This window comes from Gnatocerus cornutus, chromosome 8, assembly GCF_029298725.1.
Source record: "Gnatocerus cornutus isolate USDA-ARS CGAHR chromosome 8, icGnaCorn1.1, whole genome shotgun sequence".
In the NCBI taxonomy this organism is placed as follows: Eukaryota; Metazoa; Arthropoda; class Insecta; order Coleoptera; family Tenebrionidae; genus Gnatocerus; species Gnatocerus cornutus.
This window is the reverse complement of record NC_142240.1, coordinates 4,430,350-4,450,722: the sequence shown is the minus strand read 5'-3', so window position 1 is coordinate 4,450,722 and position 20,373 is coordinate 4,430,350.

Below are 20,373 nucleotides of genomic sequence, written 5' to 3'. Positions count from 1 at the left end.
GCAAAACGACGATTTCTCGCCGATTTTCGTTGTTTTCTGGCTTGAATTCGCAAAGAAGAGCACGAAATCTACAAAGCATGACTTTTTACAAAGATTCAACGGCTGAATTGCAAGAAAACAGCAGAATTCTGCACGAAATCATCAAAATTCTTAGAGAAAACTGCATATTTCGATGCAAAACAACGATTTCTCGCCGATTTTCGTTGTTTTCTATCTTGAATTCGCCAAGAAGAGCACGAAATCTACAAAATCATGACTTTTTACATAGATTCAACGGCTGAATTGCAAGAAAACAGCAGAATTCTGCACGAAATCATCAAAATTCTTACAGAAATCCGCATATTTCGATGCAAAACAACGATTTCTCGCCGATTTTCGTTGTTTTCTATCTTGAATTCGCCAAGAAGAGCACGAAATCTACAAAATCATGACATTTTACCTAGATTCAACGGCTGAATTGCAAGAAAACAGCAGAATTCTGCACGAAATCATCAAAATTCTTACAGAAAACCGCATATTTCGATGCAAAACAACGATTTCTCGCCGATTTTCGTTGTTTTCTGGCTTGAATTCGCAAAGAAGAGCACGAAATCTACAAAATCATCACTTTTTACCAAGATTCTACGGCTGAATTGCAAGAAAACAGCAGAATTCTGCACGAAATCATCAAAATTCTTACAGAAAACCGCATATTTCGATGCAAAACAACGATTTCTCGCCGATTTTCGTTGATTTCTGGCTTGAATTCGCAAAGAAGAGCACGAAATCTACAAAATCATCACTTTTTACCAAGATTCTACGGCTGAATTGCAAGAAAACAGCAGAATTCTGCACGAAATCATCAAAATTCTTAGAGAAAACCGCATATTTCGATGCAAAACGACGATTTCTCGCTGATTTTCGTTGTTTTCTATCTTGAATTCGCAAAGAAGAGCACGAAATCTACAAAATCATGACTTTTTACCAAGATTCAACAGCTGAATTGCAAGAAAACAGCAGAATTCTGCACGAAATCGTCAAAATTCTTAGAGAAAACCGCATATTTCGATGCAAAACGACGATTTCTCGCCGATTTTCGTTGTTTTGTGGCTTGAATTCGCAAAGAAAAACACGAAATCTACAAAATCATCACTTTTTACCAAGATTCAACGGTTGAATTGCAAGAAAACAGCAGAATTCTGCACGAAATCATCAAAATTCTTACAGAAAACAGCATATTTCGATGCAAAACGACGATTTCTCGCTGATTTTCGTTGTTTTCTATCTTGAATTCGCAAAGAGGAGCACAAAATCTACAAAATCATGACTTTTTACCTAGATTCAACGGCTGAATTGCAAGAAAACAGCAGAATTCTGCACGAAATCGTCAAAATTCTTAGAGAAAACCGCATATTTCGATGCAAAACGACGATTTCTCGCCGATTTTCGTTGTTTTCTGGCTTGAATTCGCAAAGAAGAGCACGAAATCTACAAAATCATTACTTTTTACCAAGATTCAACGGCTGAATTGCAAGAAAACAGCAGAATTCTGCACGAAATCATCAAAATTCTTACAGAAAACCGCATTTTTCGATGCAAAACGACGATTTCTCGCCGATTTTCGTTGTTTTCTGGCTTGAATTCGCAAAGAAGAGCACAAAATCTACAAAATCATGACTTTTCACCAAGATTCAACGGCTGAATTGCAAGAAAACAGCAGAATTCTGCACGAAATCATCAAAATTCTTACAGAAAACCGCATTTTTCGATGCAAAACGACGATTTCTCGCCGATTTTCGTTGTTTTCTGGCTTGAATTCGCAAAGAAGAGCACAAAATCTACAAAATCATGACTTTTCACCAAGATTCAACGGCTGAATTGCAAGAAAACAGCAGAATTCTGCACGAAATCATCAAAATTCTTACAGAAAACCGCTTACTTCGATGCAAAACGACGATTTCTCGCCGATTTTCGTTGTTTTCTGGCTTGAATTCGCAAAGAAGAGCACGAAATCTACAAAATCATGACTTTTTACAAAGATTCAACGGCTGAATTGCAAGAAAACAGCAGAATTCTGCACGAAATCGTCAAAATTCTTAGAGAAAACCGCATATTTCGATGCAAAACGACGATTTCTCGCCGATTTTCGTTGTTTTCTTTTTCTGGCTTGAATTCGCAAAGAAGAGCACGAAATCTACAAAATCATTACTTTTTACCAAGATTCAACGGCTGAATTGCAAGAAAACAGCAGAATTCTGCACGAAATCATCATAATTCTTACAGAAAACCGCATTTTTCGATGCAAAACGACGATTTCTCGCCGATTTTCGTTGTTTTCTGGCTTGAATTCGCAAAGAAGAGCACAAAATCTACAAAATCATGACTTTTCACCAAGATTCAACGGCTGAATTGCAAGAAAACAGCAGAATTCTGCACGAAATCATCAAAATTCTTACAGAAAACCGCATTTTTCTATGCAAAACGACGATTTCTCGCCGATTTTCGTTGTTTTCTGGCTTGAATTCGCAAAGAAGAGCACGAAATCTACAAAATCATGACTTTTTACCAAGATTCAACGGCTGAATTGCAAGAAAACAGCAGAATTCTGCACGAAATCATCAAAATTCTTACAGAAAACCGCTTATTTCGATGCAAAACGACGATTTCTCGCCGATTTTCGTTGTTTTCTGGCTTGAATTCGCAAAGAAGAGCACGAAATCTACAAAATCATGACTTTTTACCAAGATTCAACGGCTGAATTGCAAGAAAACAGCAGAATTCTGCACGAAATCATCAAAATTCTTAGAGAAAACTGCATATTTCGATGCAAAACAACGATTTCTCGCCGATTTTCGTTGTTTTCTATCTTGGATTCGCCAAGAAGAGCACGAAATCTACAAAATCATGACTTTTTACATAGATTCAACGGCTGAATTGCAAGAGAACAGCGGAATTCTGCACGAAATCATCAAAATTCTTACAGAAATCCGCATATTTCGATGCAAAACAACGATTTCTCGCCGATTTTCGTTGTTTTCTATCTTGAATTCGCCAAGAAGAGCACGAAATCTACAAAATCATGACATTTTACCTAGATTTAACGGCTGAATTGCAAGAAAACAGCAGAATTCTGCACGAAATCATCAAAATTCTTACAGAAAACCGCATGTTTCGATGCAAAACGACGATTTCTCGCCGATTTTCGTTGTTTTCTGGCTTGAATTTGCAAAGAAGAGCACGAAATCTACAAAATCATGACTTTTTACCAAGATTCAACGGCTGAATTGCAAGAAAACAGCAGAATTCTGCACGAAATCATCAAAATTCTTACAGAAAACCGCATATTTCGATGCAAAACAACGATTTCTCGCCGATTTTCGTTGTTTTCTGGCTTGAATTCGCAAAGAAGAGCACGAAATCTACAAAATCATCACTTTTTACCAAGATTCTACGGCTGAATTGCAAGAAAACAGCAGAATTCTGCACGAAATCATCAAAATTCTTAGAGAAAACCGCATATTTCGATGCAAAACGACGATTTCTCGCTGATTTTCGTTGTTTTCTATCTTGAATTCGCAAAGAAGAGCACGAAATCTACAAAATCATGACTTTTTACCAAGATTCAACAGCTGAATTGCAAGAAAACAGCAGAATTCTGCACGAAATCGTCAAAATTCTTAGAGAAAACCGCATATTTCGATGCAAAACGACGGTTTCTCGCCGATTTTCGTTGTTTTCTGGCTTGAATTCGCAAAGAAGAACACGAAATCTACAAAATCATCACTTTTTACCAAGATTCAACGGCTGAATTGCAAGAAAACAGCAGAATTCTGCCCGAAATCATCAAAATTCTTACAGAAAACCGCATATTTCGATGCAAAACGACGATTTCTCGCCGATTTTCGTTGTTTTCTGGCTTGAATTCGCAAAGAAGAGCACGAAATCTACAAAATCATGACTTTTTACCAAGATTCAACGGCTGAATTGCAAGAAAACAGCAGAATTCTGCACGAAATCATCAAAATTCTTACAGAAAACCGCATATTTCGATGCAAAACGACGATTTCTCGCCGATTTTCGTTGTTTTCTGGAACGAATTCGCAAAGAAGAGCACGAAATCTACAAAATCATGACTTTTTACCAAGATTCAACGGCTGAATTGCAAGAAAACAGCAGAATTCTGCACGAAATCATCAAAATTCTTACAGAAAACCGCATATTTCGATGCAAAACGACGATTTCTCGCCGATTTTCGTTGTTTTCTGGCTTGAATTCGCAAAGAAGAGCACGAAATCTACAAAATCATGACTTTTTATCAAGATTCAACGGCTGAATTGCAAGAAAACAGCAGAATTCTGCACGAAATCATCAAAGTTCTTAGAGAAAACTGCATATTTCGATGCAAAACAACGATTTCTCGCCGATTTTCGTTGTTTTCTATTTTGAATTCGCCAAGAAGAGCACGAAATCTACAAAATCATGACTTTTTACATAGATTCAACGGCTGAATTGCAAGAAAACAGCAGAATTCTGCACGAAATCATCAAAATTCTTACAGAAAACCGCATATTTCGATGCAAAATAACGATTTCTCGCCGATTTTCGTTGTTTTCTATCTTGAATTCGCCAAGAAGAGCACGAAATCTACAAAATCATGACATTTTACCTAGATTCAACGGCTGAATTGCAAGAAAACAGCAGAATTCTGCACGAAATCATCAAAATTCTTACAGAAAACCGCATATTTCGATGCAAAACGACGATTTCTCGCCGATTTTCGTTGTTTTCTGGCTTAAATTCGCAAAGAAGAGCACGAAATCTACAAAATCATGACTTTTTACCAAGATTCAACGGCTGAATTGCAAGAAAACAGCAGAATTTTGCACGAAATCATCAAAATTCTTACAGAAAACCGCATATTTCGATGCAAAACGACTATTTCTCGCTGATTTTCGTTGTTTTCTATCTTGAATTCGCAAAGAAGAGCACGAAATCTACAAAATCATGACTTTTTACCAAGATTCAACGGCTGAATTGCAAGAAAACAGCAGAATTCTGCACGAAATCGTCAAAATTCTTAGAGAAAACCGCATATTTCGATGCAAAACGACGATTTCTCGCCGATTTTCGTTGTTTTCTGGCTTGAATTCGCAAAGAAGAGCACGAAATCTACAAAATCATCACTTTTTACCAAAATTCAACGGCTGAATTGCAAGAAAACAGCAGAATTCTGCACGAAATCATCAAAATTCTTAGAGAAAACCGCATATTTCGATGCAAAACGACGATTTCTCGCCGATTTTCGTTGTTTTCTGGCTTGAATTCGCAAAGAAGAGCACGAAATCTACAAAATCATCACTTTTCACCAAGATTCAACGGCTGAATTGCAAGAAAACAGCAGAATTCTGCACGAAATCATCAAAATTCTTACAGAAAACCGCATATTTCGATGCAAAACGACGATTTCTCGCCGATTTTCGTTGTTTTCTGGCTTGAATTCGCAAAGAAGAGCACGAAATCTACAAAATCATCACTTTTTACCAAGATTCTACGGCTGAATTGCAAGAAAACAGCAGAATTCTGCACGAAATCATCAAAATTCTTACAGAAAACCGCATATTTCGATGCAAAACGACGATTTCTCGCCGATTTTCGTTGTTTTCTGGCTTGAATTTGCAAAGAAGAGCACGAAATCTACAAAATCATGACTTTTTACCAAGATTCTACGGCTGAATTGCAAGAAAACAGCAGAATTCTGCACGAAATCATCAAAATTCTTACAGAAAACCGCATATTTCGATGCAAAACGACGATTTCTCGCCGATTTTCGTTGTTTTCTGGCTTGAATTCGCAAAAAAGAGCACGAAATCTACAAAATCATGACTTTTTACCAAGATTCAACGGCTGAATTGCAAGAAAACAGCAGAATTCTGCACGAAATCATCAAAATTCTAACAGAAAACCGCATATTTCGATGCAAAACGACGATTTCTCGCCGATTTTCGTTGTTTTCTGGCTTGAATTCGCAAAGAAGAGCACGAAATCTACAAAATCATCACTTTTTACCAAGATTCTACGGCTGAATTGCAAGAAAACAGCAGAATTCTGCACGAAATCATCAAAATTCTTACAGAAAACCGCATATTTCGATGCAAAACGACGATTTCTCGCCGATTTTCGTTGTTTTCTGGCTTGAATTCGCAAAGAAGAGCACGAAATCTACAAAATCATGACTTTTTACCAAGATTCTACGGCTGAATTGCAAGAAAACAGCAGAATTCTGCACGAAATCAACAAAATTCTTACAGAAAACCGCATATTTCGATGCAAAACGACGATTTCTCGCCGATTTTCGTTGTTTTCTATCTTGAATTCGCAAAGAAGAGCACGAAATCTACAAAATCATGACTTTTTACCAAGATTCAACGGCTGAATTGCAAGAAAACAGCAGAATTCTGCACGAAATCGTCAAAATTCTTAGAGAAAACCGCATATTTCGATGCAAAACGACGATTTCTCGCCGATTTTCGTTGTTTTCTGGCTTGAATTCGCAAAGAAGAGCACGAAATCTACAAAATCATCACTTTTTACCAAAATTCAACGGCTGAATTGCAAGAAAACAGCAGAATTCTGCACGAAATCATCAAAATTCTTAGAGAAAACCGCATATTTCGATGCAAAACGACGATTTCTCGCCGATTTTCGTTGTTTTCTGGCTTGAATTCGCAAAGAAGAGCACGAAATCTACAAAATCATCACTTTTCACCAAGATTCAACGGCTGAATTGCAAGAAAACAGCAGAATTCTGCACGAAATTATCAAAATTCTTACAGAAAACCGCATATTTCGATGCAAAACGACGATTTCTCGCCGATTTTCGTTGTTTTCTGGCTTGAATTCGCAAAGAAGAGCACGAAATCTACAAAATCATCACTTTTTACCAAGATTCTACGGCTGAATTGCAAGAAATCAGCAGAATTCTGCACGAAATCATCAAAATTCTTACAGAAAACCGCATATTTCGATGCAAAACGACGATTTCTCGCCGATTTTCGTTGTTTTCTGGCTTGAATTCGCAAAGAAGAGCACGAAATCTACAAAATCATGACTTTTAACCAAGATTCTACGACTGAATTGCAAGAAAACAGCAGAATTCTGCACGAAATCATCAAAATTCTTACAGAAAACCGCATATTTCGATGCAAAACGACGATTTCTCGCCGATTTTCGTTGTTTTCTGGCTTGAATTCGCAAAGAAGAGCACGAAATCTACAAAATCATGACTTTTCAGCAAGATTCTACGGCTGAATTGCAAGAAAACAGCAGAATTCTGCACGAAATCATCAAAATTCTTACAGAAAACCGCATATTTCGATGCAAAACGACGATTTCTCGCCGATTTTCGTTGTTTTCTGGCTTGAATTCGCAAAGAAGAGCATGAAATCTACAAAATCATGACTTTTTACCAAGATTCAATGGCTGAATTGCAAGAAAACAGCAGAATTCTGCACGAAATCATCGAAATTCTTAGAGAAAACTGCATATTTCGATGCAAAACAACGATTTCTCGCCGATTTTCGTTGTTTTCTATCTTGAATTTGCCAAGAAGAGCACGAAATCTACAAAATCATGACTTTTTACCTAGATTCAACGGCTGAATTGCAAGAAAACAGCAGAATTCTGCACGAAATCATCAAAATTCTTACAGAAAACCGCATATTTCGATGCAAAACAACGATTTCTCGCCGATTTTCGTTGTTTTCTATCTTGAATTTGCCAAGAAGAGCACGAAATCTACAAAATCATGACTTTTTACGTAGATTCAACGGCTGAATTGCAAGAAAACAGCAGAATTCTGCACGAGATCGTCAAAATTCTTAGAGAAAACCGCATATTTCGATGCAAAACGACGATTTCTCGCTGATTTTCGTTGTTTTCTATCTTGAATTCGCAAAGAAGAGCACGGAATCTACAAAATCATGACTTTTTACCAAGATTCAACGGCTGAATTGCAAGAAAACAGCAGAATTCTGCACGAAATCATCAAAATTCTTACAGAAAACCGCATATTTCGATGCAAAACGACGATTTCTTGCCGATTTTCGTTGTTTTCTGGCTTGAATTCGCAAAGAAGAGCACGAAATCTACAAAATCATGACTTTTTACTAAGATTCAACGGCTGAATTGCAAGAAAACAGCAGAATTCTGCACGAAATCATCAAAATTCTTACAGAAAACCGCATTTTTCGATGCAAAACGACGATTTCTCGCCGATTTTCGTTGTTTTCTGGCTTGAATTCGCAAAGAAGAGCACGAAATCTACTAAATCATGACTTTTTACCAAGATTCAACGGCTGAATTGCAAGAAAACAGCAGAATTCTGCACGAAATCATCAAAATTCTTACAGAAAACCGCATATTTCGATGCAAAACAACGATTTCTCGCCGATTTTTGTTGTTTTCTGGCTTGAATTCGCAAAGAAGAGCACGAAATCTACAAAATCATCACTTTTTACCAAGATTCTACGGCTGAATTGCAAGAAAACAGCAGAATTCTGCACGAAATCATCAAAATTCTTACAGAAAACCGCATATTTCGATGCAAAACGACGATTTCTCGCGGATTTTCGTTGTTTTCTGGCTTGAATTCGCAAAGAAGAGCACGAAATCTACAAAATCATGACTTTTTACCAAGATTCAACGGCTGAATTGCAAGAAAACAGCAGAATTCTGCACGAAATCATCAAAATTCTTACAGAAAACCGCATATTTCGATGCAAAACGACGATTTCTCGCCGATTTTCGTTGTTTTCTGGAACGAATTCGCAAAGAAGAGCACGAAATCTACAAAATCATGACTTTTTACCAAGATTCAACGGCTGAATTGCAAGAAAACAGCAGAATTCTGCACGAAATCATCAAAATTCTTACAGAAAACCGCATATTTCGATGCAAAACGACGATTTCTCGCCGATTTTCGTTGTTTTCTGGCTTGAATTCGCAAAGAAGAGCACGAAATCTACAAAATCATGACTTTTTATCAAGATTCAACGGCTGAATTGCAAGAAAACAGCAGAATTCTGCACGAAATCATCAAAGTTCTTAGAGAAAACTGCATATTTCGATGCAAAACAACGATTTCTCGCCGATTTTCGTTGTTTTCTATTTTGAATTCGCCAAGAAGAGCACGAAATCTACAAAATCATGACTTTTTACATAGATTCAACGGCTGAATTGCAAGAAAACAGCAGAATTCTGCACGAAATCATCAAAATTCTTACAGAAAACCGCATATTTCGATGCAAAATAACGATTTCTCGCCGATTTTCGTTGTTTTCTATCTTGAATTCGCCAAGAAGAGCACGAAATCTACAAAATCATGACATTTTACCTAGATTCAACGGCTGAATTGCAAGAAAACAGCAGAATTCTGCACGAAATCATCAAAATTCTTACAGAAAACCGCATATTTCGATGCAAAACGACGATTTCTCGCTGATTTTCGTTGTTTTCTGGCTTAAATTCGCAAAGAAGAGCACGAAATCTACAAAATCATGACTTTTTACCAAGATTCAACGGCTGAATTGCAAGAAAACAGCAGAATTCTGCACGAAATCATCAAAATTCTTACAGAAAACCGCATATTTCGATGCAAAACGACTATTTCTCGCTGATTTTCGTTGTTTTCTATCTTGAATTCGCAAAGAAGAGCACGAAATCTACAAAATCATGACTTTTTACCAAGATTCAACGGCTGAATTGCAAGAAAACAGCAGAATTCTGCACGAAATCGTCAAAATTCTTAGAGAAAACCGCATATTTCGATGCAAAACGACGATTTCTCGCCGATTTTCGTTGTTTTCTGGCTTGAATTCGCAAAGAAGAGCACGAAATCTACAAAATCATCACTTTTTACCAAAATTCAACGGCTGAATTGCAAGAAAACAGCAGAATTCTGCACGAAATCATCAAAATTCTTAGAGAAAACCGCATATTTCGATGCAAAACGACGATTTCTCGCCGATTTTCGTTGTTTTCTGGCTTGAATTCGCAAAGAAGAGCACGAAATCTACAAAATCATCACTTTTCACCAAGATTCAACGGCTGAATTGCAAGAAAACAGCAGAATTCTGCACGAAATCATCAAAATTCTTACAGAAAACCGCATATTTCGATGCAAAACGACGATTTCTCGCCGATTTTCGTTGTTTTCTGGCTTGAATTCGCAAAGAAGAGCACGAAATCTACAAAATCATCACTTTTTACCAAGATTCTACGGCTGAATTGCAAGAAAACAGCAGAATTCTGCACGAAATCATCAAAATTCTTACAGAAAACCGCATATTTCGATGCAAAACGACGATTTCTCGCCGATTTTCGTTGTTTTCTGGCTTGAATTTGCAAAGAAGAGCACGAAATCTACAAAATCATGACTTTTTACCAAGATTCTACGGCTGAATTGCAAGAAAACAGCAGAATTCTGCACGAAATCATCAAAATTCTTACAGAAAACCGCATATTTCGATGCAAAACGACGATTTCTCGCCGATTTTCGTTGTTTTCTGGCTTGAATTCGCAAAAAAGAGCACGAAATCTACAAAATCATGACTTTTTACCAAGATTCAACGGCTGAATTGCAAGAAAACAGCAGAATTCTGCACGAAATCATCAAAATTCTAACAGAAAACCGCATATTTCGATGCAAAACGACGATTTCTCGCCGATTTTCGTTGTTTTCTGGCTTGAATTCGCAAAGAAGAGCACGAAATCTACAAAATCATCACTTTTTACCAAGATTCTACGGCTGAATTGCAAGAAAACAGCAGAATTCTGCACGAAATCATCAAAATTCTTACAGAAAACCGCATATTTCGATGCAAAACGACGATTTCTCGCCGATTTTCGTTGTTTTCTGGCTTGAATTCGCAAAGAAGAGCACGAAATCTACAAAATCATGACTTTTTACCAAGATTCTACGGCTGAATTGCAAGAAAACAGCAGAATTCTGCACGAAATCAACAAAATTCTTACAGAAAACCGCATATTTCGATGCAAAACGACGATTTCTCGCCGATTTTCGTTGTTTTCTATCTTGAATTCGCAAAGAAGAGCACGAAATCTACAAAATCATGACTTTTTACCAAGATTCAACGGCTGAATTGCAAGAAAACAGCAGAATTCTGCACGAAATCGTCAAAATTCTTAGAGAAAACCGCATATTTCGATGCAAAACGACGATTTCTCGCCGATTTTCGTTGTTTTCTGGCTTGAATTCGCAAAGAAGAGCACGAAATCTACAAAATCATCACTTTTTACCAAAATTCAACGGCTGAATTGCAAGAAAACAGCAGAATTCTGCACGAAATCATCAAAATTCTTAGAGAAAACCGCATATTTCGATGCAAAACGACGATTTCTCGCCGATTTTCGTTGTTTTCTGGCTTGAATTCGCAAAGAAGAGCACGAAATCTACAAAATCATCACTTTTCACCAAGATTCAACGGCTGAATTGCAAGAAAACAGCAGAATTCTGCACGAAATCATCAAAATTCTTACAGAAAACCGCATATTTCGATGCAAAACGACGATTTCTCGCCGATTTTCGTTGTTTTCTGGCTTGAATTCGCAAAGAAGAGCACGAAATCTACAAAATCATCACTTTTTACCAAGATTCTACGGCTGAATTGCAAGAAATCAGCAGAATTCTGCACGAAATCATCAAAATTCTTACAGAAAACCGCATATTTCGATGCAAAACGACGATTTCTCGCCGATTTTCGTTGTTTTCTGGCTTGAATTCGCAAAGAAGAGCACGAAATCTACAAAATCATGACTTTTAACCAAGATTCTACGGCTGAATTGCAAGAAAACAGCAGAATTCTGCACGAAATCATCAAAATTCTTACAGAAAACCGCATATTTCGATGCAAAACGACGATTTCTCGCCGATTTTCGTTGTTTTCTGGCTTGAATTCGCAAAGAAGAGCACGAAATCTACAAAATCATGACTTTTTACCAAGATTCTACGGCTGAATTGCAAGAAAACAGCAGAATTCTGCACGAAATCATCAAAATTCTTACAGAAAACCGCATATTTCGATGCAAAACGACGATTTCTCGCCGATTTTCGTTGTTTTCTGGCTTGAATTCGCAAAAAAGAGCACGAAATCTACAAAATCATGACTTTTTACCAAGATTCAACGGCTGAATTGCAAGAAAACAGCAGAATTCTGCACGAAATCATCAAAATTCTTAGAGAAAACTGCATATTTCGATGCAAAACAACGATTTCTCGCCGATTTTCGTTGTTTTCTATCTTGAATTTGCCAAGAAGAGCACGAAATCTACAAAATCATGACTTTTTACCTAGATTCAACGGCTGAATTGCAGGAAAACAGCAGAATTCTGCACGAAATCATCAAAATTCTTACAGAAAACCGCATATTTCGAAGCAAAACAACGATTTCTCGCCGATTTTCGTTGTTTTCTATCTTGAATTTGCCAAGAAGAGCACGAAATCTACAAAATCATGACTTTTTACCTAGATTCAACGGCTGAATTGCAAGAAAACAGCAGAATTCTGCACGAAATCATCAAAATTCTTACAGAAAACGGCATATTTCGATGCAAAACGACGATTTCTCGCCGATTTTCGTTGTTTTCTGGCTTGAATTCGCAAAGAAGAGCACGAAATCTACAAAATCATGACTTTTTACCAAGATTCAGCGGCTGAATTGCAAGAAAACAGCAGAATTCTGCACGAAATCATCAAAATTCTTACAGAAAACCGCATATTTCGATGCAAAACGACGATTTCTCGCCGATTTTCGTTGTTTTCAGGCATGAATTTGCAAAGAAGAGCACGAAATCTACAAAATCATGACTTTTTATCAAGATTGAACGGCTGAATTGCAAGAAAACAGCAGAATTCTGCACGAAATCATCAAAATTCTTAGAGAAAACCGCATATTTCGATGCAAAACGACGATTTCTCGCTGATTTTCGTTGTTTTCTATCTTGAATTCGCAAAGAAGAGCACGAAATCTACAAAATCATGACTTTTTACCAAGATTCAACGGCTGAATTGCAAGAAAACAGCAGAATTCTGCACGAGATCGTGAAAATTCTTAGAGAAAACCGCATATTTCGATGCAAAACGACGATTTCTCGCCGGTTTCCGTTGTTTTCTGGCTTGAATTCGCAAAGAAGAGCACGAAATCTACAAAATCATCACTTTTTACCAAGATTCAACGGCTGAATTGCAAGAAAACAGCAGAATTCTGCACGAAATCATCAAAATTCTTACAGAAAACCGCATATTTCGATGCAAAACGACGATTTCTCGCCGATTTTCGTTGTTTTCTGGCTTGAGTTCGCAAAGAAGAGCACGAAATCTACAAAATCATCACTTTTTACCAAGATTCTACGACTGAATTGCAAGAAAACAGCAAAATTCTGCACGAAATCATCAAAATTCTTACAGAAAACCGCATATTTCGATGCAAAACGACGATTTCTCGCCGATTTTCGTTGTTTTCTGGCTTGAATTCGCAAAGAAGAGCACGAAATCTACAAAATCATGACTTTTCAGCAAGATTCTACGGCTGAATTGCAAGAAAACAGCAGAATTCTGCACGAAATCATCAAAATTCTTACAGAAAACCGCATATTTCGATGCAAAACGACGATTTCTCGCCGATTTTCGTTGTTTTCTGGCTTGAATTCGCAAAGAAGAGCATGAAATCTACAAAATCATGACTTTTTACCAAGATTCAATGGCTGAATTGCAAGAAAACAGCAGAATTCTGCACGAAATCATCGAAATTCTTAGAGAAAACTGCATATTTCGATGCAAAACAACGATTTCTCGCCGATTTTCGTTGTTTTCTATCTTGAATTTGCCAAGAAGAGCACGAAATCTACAAAATCATGACTTTTTACCTAGATTCAACGGCTGAATTGCAAGAAAACAGCAGAATTCTGCACGAAATCATCAAAATTCTTACAGAAAACCGCATATTTCGATGCAAAACAACGATTTCTCGCCGATTTTCGTTGTTTTCTATCTTGAATTTGCCAAGAAGAGCACGAAATCTACAAAATCATGACTTTTTACGTAGATTCAACGGCTGAATTGCAAGAAAACAGCAGAATTCTGCACGAAATCATCAAAATTCTTACAGAAAACGGCATATTTCGATGCAAAACGACGATTTCTCGCCGATTTTCGTTGTTTTCTGGCTTGAATTCGCAAAGAAGAGCACGAAATCTACAAAATCATGACTTTTTACCAAGATTCAGCGGCTGAATTGCAAGAAAACAGCAGAATTCTGCACGAAATCATCAAAACTCTTACAGAAAACCGCATATTTCGATGCAAAACGACGATTTCTCGCCGATTTTCGTTGTTTTCAGGCATGAATTTGCAAAGAAGAGCACGAAATCTACAAAATCATGACTTTTTATCAAGATTCAACGGCTGAATTGCAAGAAAACAGCAGAAATCTGCACGAAATCATCAAAATTCTTAGAGAAAACCGCATATTTCGATGCAAAACGACGATTTCTCGCTGATTTTCGTTGTTTTCTATCTTGAATTCGCAAAGAAGAGCACGAAATCTACAAAATCATGACTTTTTACCAAGATTCAACGGCTGAATTGCAAGAAAACAGCAGAATTCTGCACGAGATCGTCAAAATTCTTAGAGAAAACCGCATATTTCGATGCAAAACGACGATTTCTCGCCGGTTTCCGTTGTTTTCTGGCTTGAATTCGCTAAGAAGAGCACGAAATCTACAAAATCATCACTTTTTACCAAGATTCAACGGCTGAATTAGAAAACAGCAGAATTCTGCACGAAATCATCAAAATTCTTAGAGAAAACCGCATATTTCGATGCAAAACGACGATTTCTCGCTGATTTTCGTTGTTTTCTATCTTGAATTCGCAAAGAAGAGCACGGAATCTACAAAATCATGACTTTTTACCAAGATTCAACGGCTGAATTGCAAGAAAACAGCAGAATTCTGCACGAAATCATCAAAATTCTTACAGAAAACCGCATATTTCGATGCAAAACGACGATTTCTTGCCGATTTTCGTTGTTTTCTGGCTTGAATTCGCAAAGAAGAGCACGAAATCTACAAAATCATGACTTTTTACTAAGATTCAACGGCTGAATTGCAAGAAAACAGCAGAATTCTGCACGAAATCATCAAAATTCTTACAGAAAACCGCATTTTTCGATGCAAAACGACGATTTCTCGCCGATTTTCGTTGTTTTCTGGCTTGAATTCGCAAAGAAGAGCACGAAATCTACTAAATCATGACTTTTTACCAAGATTCAACGGCTGAATTGCAAGAAAACAGCAGAATTCTGCACGAAATCATCAAAATTCTTACAGAAAACCGCATATTTCGATGCAAAACAACGATTTCTCGCCGATTTTTGTTGTTTTCTGGCTTGAATTCGCAAAGAAGAGCACGAAATCTACAAAATCATCACTTTTTACCAAGATTCTACGGCTGAATTGCAAGAAAACAGCAGAATTCTGCACGAAATCATCAAAATTCTTACAGAAAACCGCATATTTCGATGCAAAACGACGATTTCTCGCGGATTTTCGTTGTTTTCTGGCTTGAATTCGCAAAGAAGAGCACGAAATCTACAAAATCATGACTTTTTATCAAGATTCAACGGCTGAATTGCAAGAAAACAGCAGAATTCTGCACGAAATCATCAAAATTCTTACAGAAAACCGCATTTTTCGATGCAAAACGACGATTTCTCGCCGATTTTCGTTGTTTTCTGGCTTGAATTCGCAAAGAAGAACACGAAATCTACAAAATCATGACTTTTTACCAGGATTCAACGGCTGAATTGCAAGAAAACAGCAGAATTCTGCACGAAATCATCAAAATTCTTACAGAAAACCGCATATTTCGATGCAACACGACGATTTCTCGCCGATTTTCGTTGTTTTCAGGCATGAATTTGCAAAGAAGAGCACGAAATCTACAAAATCATGACTTTTTACCAAGATTCAACGGCTGAATTGCAAGAAAACAGCAGAATTCTGCACGAAATCATCAAAATTCTTAGAGAAAACCGCATATTTCGATGCAAAACGACGATTTCTCGCTGATTTTCGTTGTTTTCTATCTTGAATTCGCAAAGAAGAGCACGAAATCTACAAAATCATGACTTTTTACCAAGATTCAACGGCTGAATTGCAAGAAAACAGCAGAATTCTGCACGAAATCATCAAAAGTCTTACAGAAAACCGCATATTTCGATGCAAAACGACGATTTCTCGCCGATTTTCGTTGTTTTCAGGCATAAATTTGCAAAGAAGAGCACGAAATCTACAAAATCATGACTTTTTACCAAGATTCAACGGCTGAATTGCAAGAAAACAGCAGAATTCTGCACGAAATCATCAAAATTCTTACAGAAAACCGCATATTTCGATGCAAAACGACGATTTCTCGCCGATTTTCGTTGTTTTCTGGCTTGAATTCGCAAAGAAGAGCACGAAATCTAAAAAATCATCACTTTTTACAAAGATTCAACGGCTGAATTGCAAGAAAACAGCAGAATTCTGCACGAAATCATCAAAATTCTTAGAGAAAACCGCATATTTCGAAGCAAAACGACGATTTTTCGCCGACTTTCGTGGTTTTCTGGCTTAAATTCGCAAAGAAGAGCACGAAATCTACAAAATCATGACTTTTTACCAAGATTCAACGGCTGAATTGCAAGAAAACAGCAGAATTCTGCACGAAATCATCAAAATTCTTACAGAAAACCGCATTTTTCGATGCAAAACGACGATTTCTCGCCGATTTTCGTTGTTTTCTGGCTTGAATTCGCTAAGAAGAGCACGAAATCTACAAAATCATAACTTTTTACCAAGATTCAACAGCTGAATTGCAAGAAAACAGCAGAATTTTGCACGAAATCATCAAAATTCTTACAGAAAACCGCATATTTCGATGCAAAACGACGATTTCAAGCCGATTTTCGTTGTTTTCAGGCATGAATTTGCAAAGAAGAGCACGAAATCTACAAAATCATGACTTTTTACCAAGATTCAACGGCTGATTTCAAGAAAACAGCAAAATTCTGCACGAAATCATCAAAATTCTTAGAGAAAACCGCATATTTCGATGCAAAACGACGATTTCTCGCTGATTTTCGTTGTTTTCTATCTTGAATTCGCAAAGAAGAGCACGAAATCTACAAAATCATGACTTTTTACCAAGATTCAACGGCTGAATTGCAAGAAAACAGCAGAATTCTGCACGAGATCGTCAAAATTCTTAGAGAAAACCGCATATTTCGATGCAAAACAACGATTTCTCGCCGATTTTTGTTGTTTTCTAGCTTGAATTCGCAAAGAAGCGCACGAAATCTACAAAATCATCACTTTTTACCAAGATTCTACGGCTGAATTGCAAGAAAACAGCAGAATTCTGCACGAAATCATCAAAATTCTTACAGCAAACCGCATATTTCGATGCAAAACGACGATTTCTCGCGGATTTTCGTTGTTTTCTGGCTTGAATTCGCAAAGGAGAGTACGAAATCTACAAAATCATGACTTTTTATCAAGATTCAACGGCTGAATTGCAAGAAAACAGCAGAATTCTGCACGAAATCATCAAAATTCTTAGAGAAAACTGCATATTTCGATGCAAAACAACGATTTCTCGCCGATTTTCGTTGTTTTCTGGCATGAATTCGCAAAGAAGAGCACAAAATCTACAAAATCATGACTTTTTACCAAGATTCAACGGCTGAACTGCAAGAAAACAGCAGAATTCTGCACGAAATCATCAAAATTCTTAGAGAAAACCGCATATTTCTATGCAAAACGACGATTTCTCGCCGATTTTCGTTGTTTTCTGGCTTGAATTCGCAAAGAAGAGCACGAAATCTACAAAATCATCACTTTTTACCAAGATTCAACGGCTGAATTGCAAGAAAACAGCAAAATTCTTCACGAAATCATCAAAATTCTTAGAGAAAACCGCATATTTCGATGCAAAACGACGATTTCTCGCCGATTTTCGTTGTTTTCTGGCTTGAATTCGCAAAGAAGAGAACGAAATCTACAAAATCATCACTTTTTACCAAAACTCAACGGCTGAATTGCAAGAAAACAGCAGAATTCTGCACAAAATCATCAAAATTCTTAGAGAAAACCGCATATTTCGATGCAAAACGACGATTTCTCGCCGATTTTCGTTGTTTTCTGGCTTGAATTCGCAAAGAAGTGCACGAAATCTACAAAATCATTACCTTTTACCAAGCTTCAACGGCTGCATTGCAAGAAAACAGCAGAATTCTGCACGAAATCGTTAAAATTCTTAGAGAAAACCGCATATTTCGATGCAAAACGACGATTTCTCGCCGATTTTCGTTGTTTTCTGGCTTGAATTCGCAAAGAAGAGCACGAAATCTACAAAATCATCACTTTTTACAAAGATTCAACGGCTGAATTGCAAGAAAACAGCAGAATTCTGCACGAAATCATCAAAATTCTTAGAGAAAACCGCATATTTCGATGCAAAACGACGATTTCTCGCCGATTTTCGTGGTTTTCTGGCTTAAATTCGCAAAGAAGAGCACGAAATCTACAAAATCATGACTTTTTACCAAGATTCAACGGCTGAATTGCAAGAAAACAGCAGAATTCTGCACGAAATCATCAAAATTCTTACAGAAAACCGCATTTTTCGATGCAAAACGACGATTTCTCGCCGATTTTCGTTGTTTTCTGGCTTGAATTCGCAAAGAAGAGCACGAAATCTACAAAATCATGACTTTTTACCAAGATTCAACGGCTGAATTGCAAGAAAACAGCAGAATTCTGCACGAAATCATCAAAATTCTTACAGAAAACCGCATTTTTCGATGCAAAACGACGATTTCTCGCCGATTTTCGTTGTTTTCTGGCTTGAATTCGCAAAGAAGAGCACGAAATCTACAAAATCATGACTTTTTACCAAGATTCAACAGCTGAATTGCAAGAAAACAGCAGAATTCTGCACGAAATCGTCAAAATTCTTAGAGAAAACCGCATATTTCGATGCAAAACGACGATTTCTCGCCGATTTTCGTTGTTTTCTGGCTTGAATTCGCAAAGAAGAGCACGAAATCTACAAAATCATGACTTTTTACCAAGATTCAACGGCTGAATTGCAAGAAAACAGCAGAATTTTGCACGAAATCATCAAAATTCTTACAGAAAACCGCATATTTCGATGCAAAACGACGATTTCTCGCCGATTTTCGTTGTTTTCAGGCATGAATTTGCAAAGAAGAGCACGAAATCTACAAAATCATGACTTTTTACCAAGATTCAACGGCTGATTTCAAGAAAACAGCAAAATTCTGCACGAAATCATCAAAATTCTTAGAGAAAACTGCATATTTCGATGCAAAACAACGATTTCTCGCCGATTTTCGTTGTTTTCTGGCATGAATTCGCAAAGAAGAGCACAAAATCTACAAAATCATGACTTTTTACCAAGATTCAACGGCTGAATTGCAAGAAAACAGCAGAATTCTGCACGAAATCATCAAAATTCTTAGAGAAAACCGCATATTTCTATGCAAAACGACGATTTCTCGCCGATTTTCGTTGTTTTCTGGCTTGAATTCGCAAAGAAGAGCACGAAATCTACAAAATTATCACTTTTTACCAAGATTCAACGGCTGAATTGCAAGAAAACAGCAGAATTCTTCACGAAATCATCAAAATTCTTAGAGAAAACCGCATATTTCGATGCAAAAAGACGATTTCTCGCCGATTTTCGTTGTTTTCTGGCTTGAATTCGCAAAGAAGAGCACGAAATCTACAAAATCATCACTTTTTACCAAGATTCAACGGCTGAATTGCAAGAAAACAGCAGAATTATGCACGAAATCATCAAAATTCTTAGAGAAAACCGCATATTTCGATGCAAAACGACGATTTCTCGCCGATTTTCGTTGTTTTCTGGCTTGAATTCGCAAAGAAGAGAACGACATCTACAAAATCATCACTTTTTACCAAAACTCAACGGCTGAATTGCAAGAAAACAGCAGAATTCTGCACAAAATCATCAAAATTCTTAGAGAAAACCGCATATTTCGATGCAAAACGACGATTTCTCGCCGATTTTCGTTGTTTTCTGGCTTGAATTCGCAAAGAAGTGCACGAAATCTACAAAATCATCACTTTTTACCAAGCTTCAACGGCTGCATTGCAAGAAAACAGCAGAATTCTGCACGAAATCGTTAAAATTCTTAGAGAAAACCGCATATTTCGATGCAAAACGACGATTTCTCGCCGATTTTCGTTGTTTTCTGGCTTGAATTCGCAAAGAAGAGCACGAAATCTACA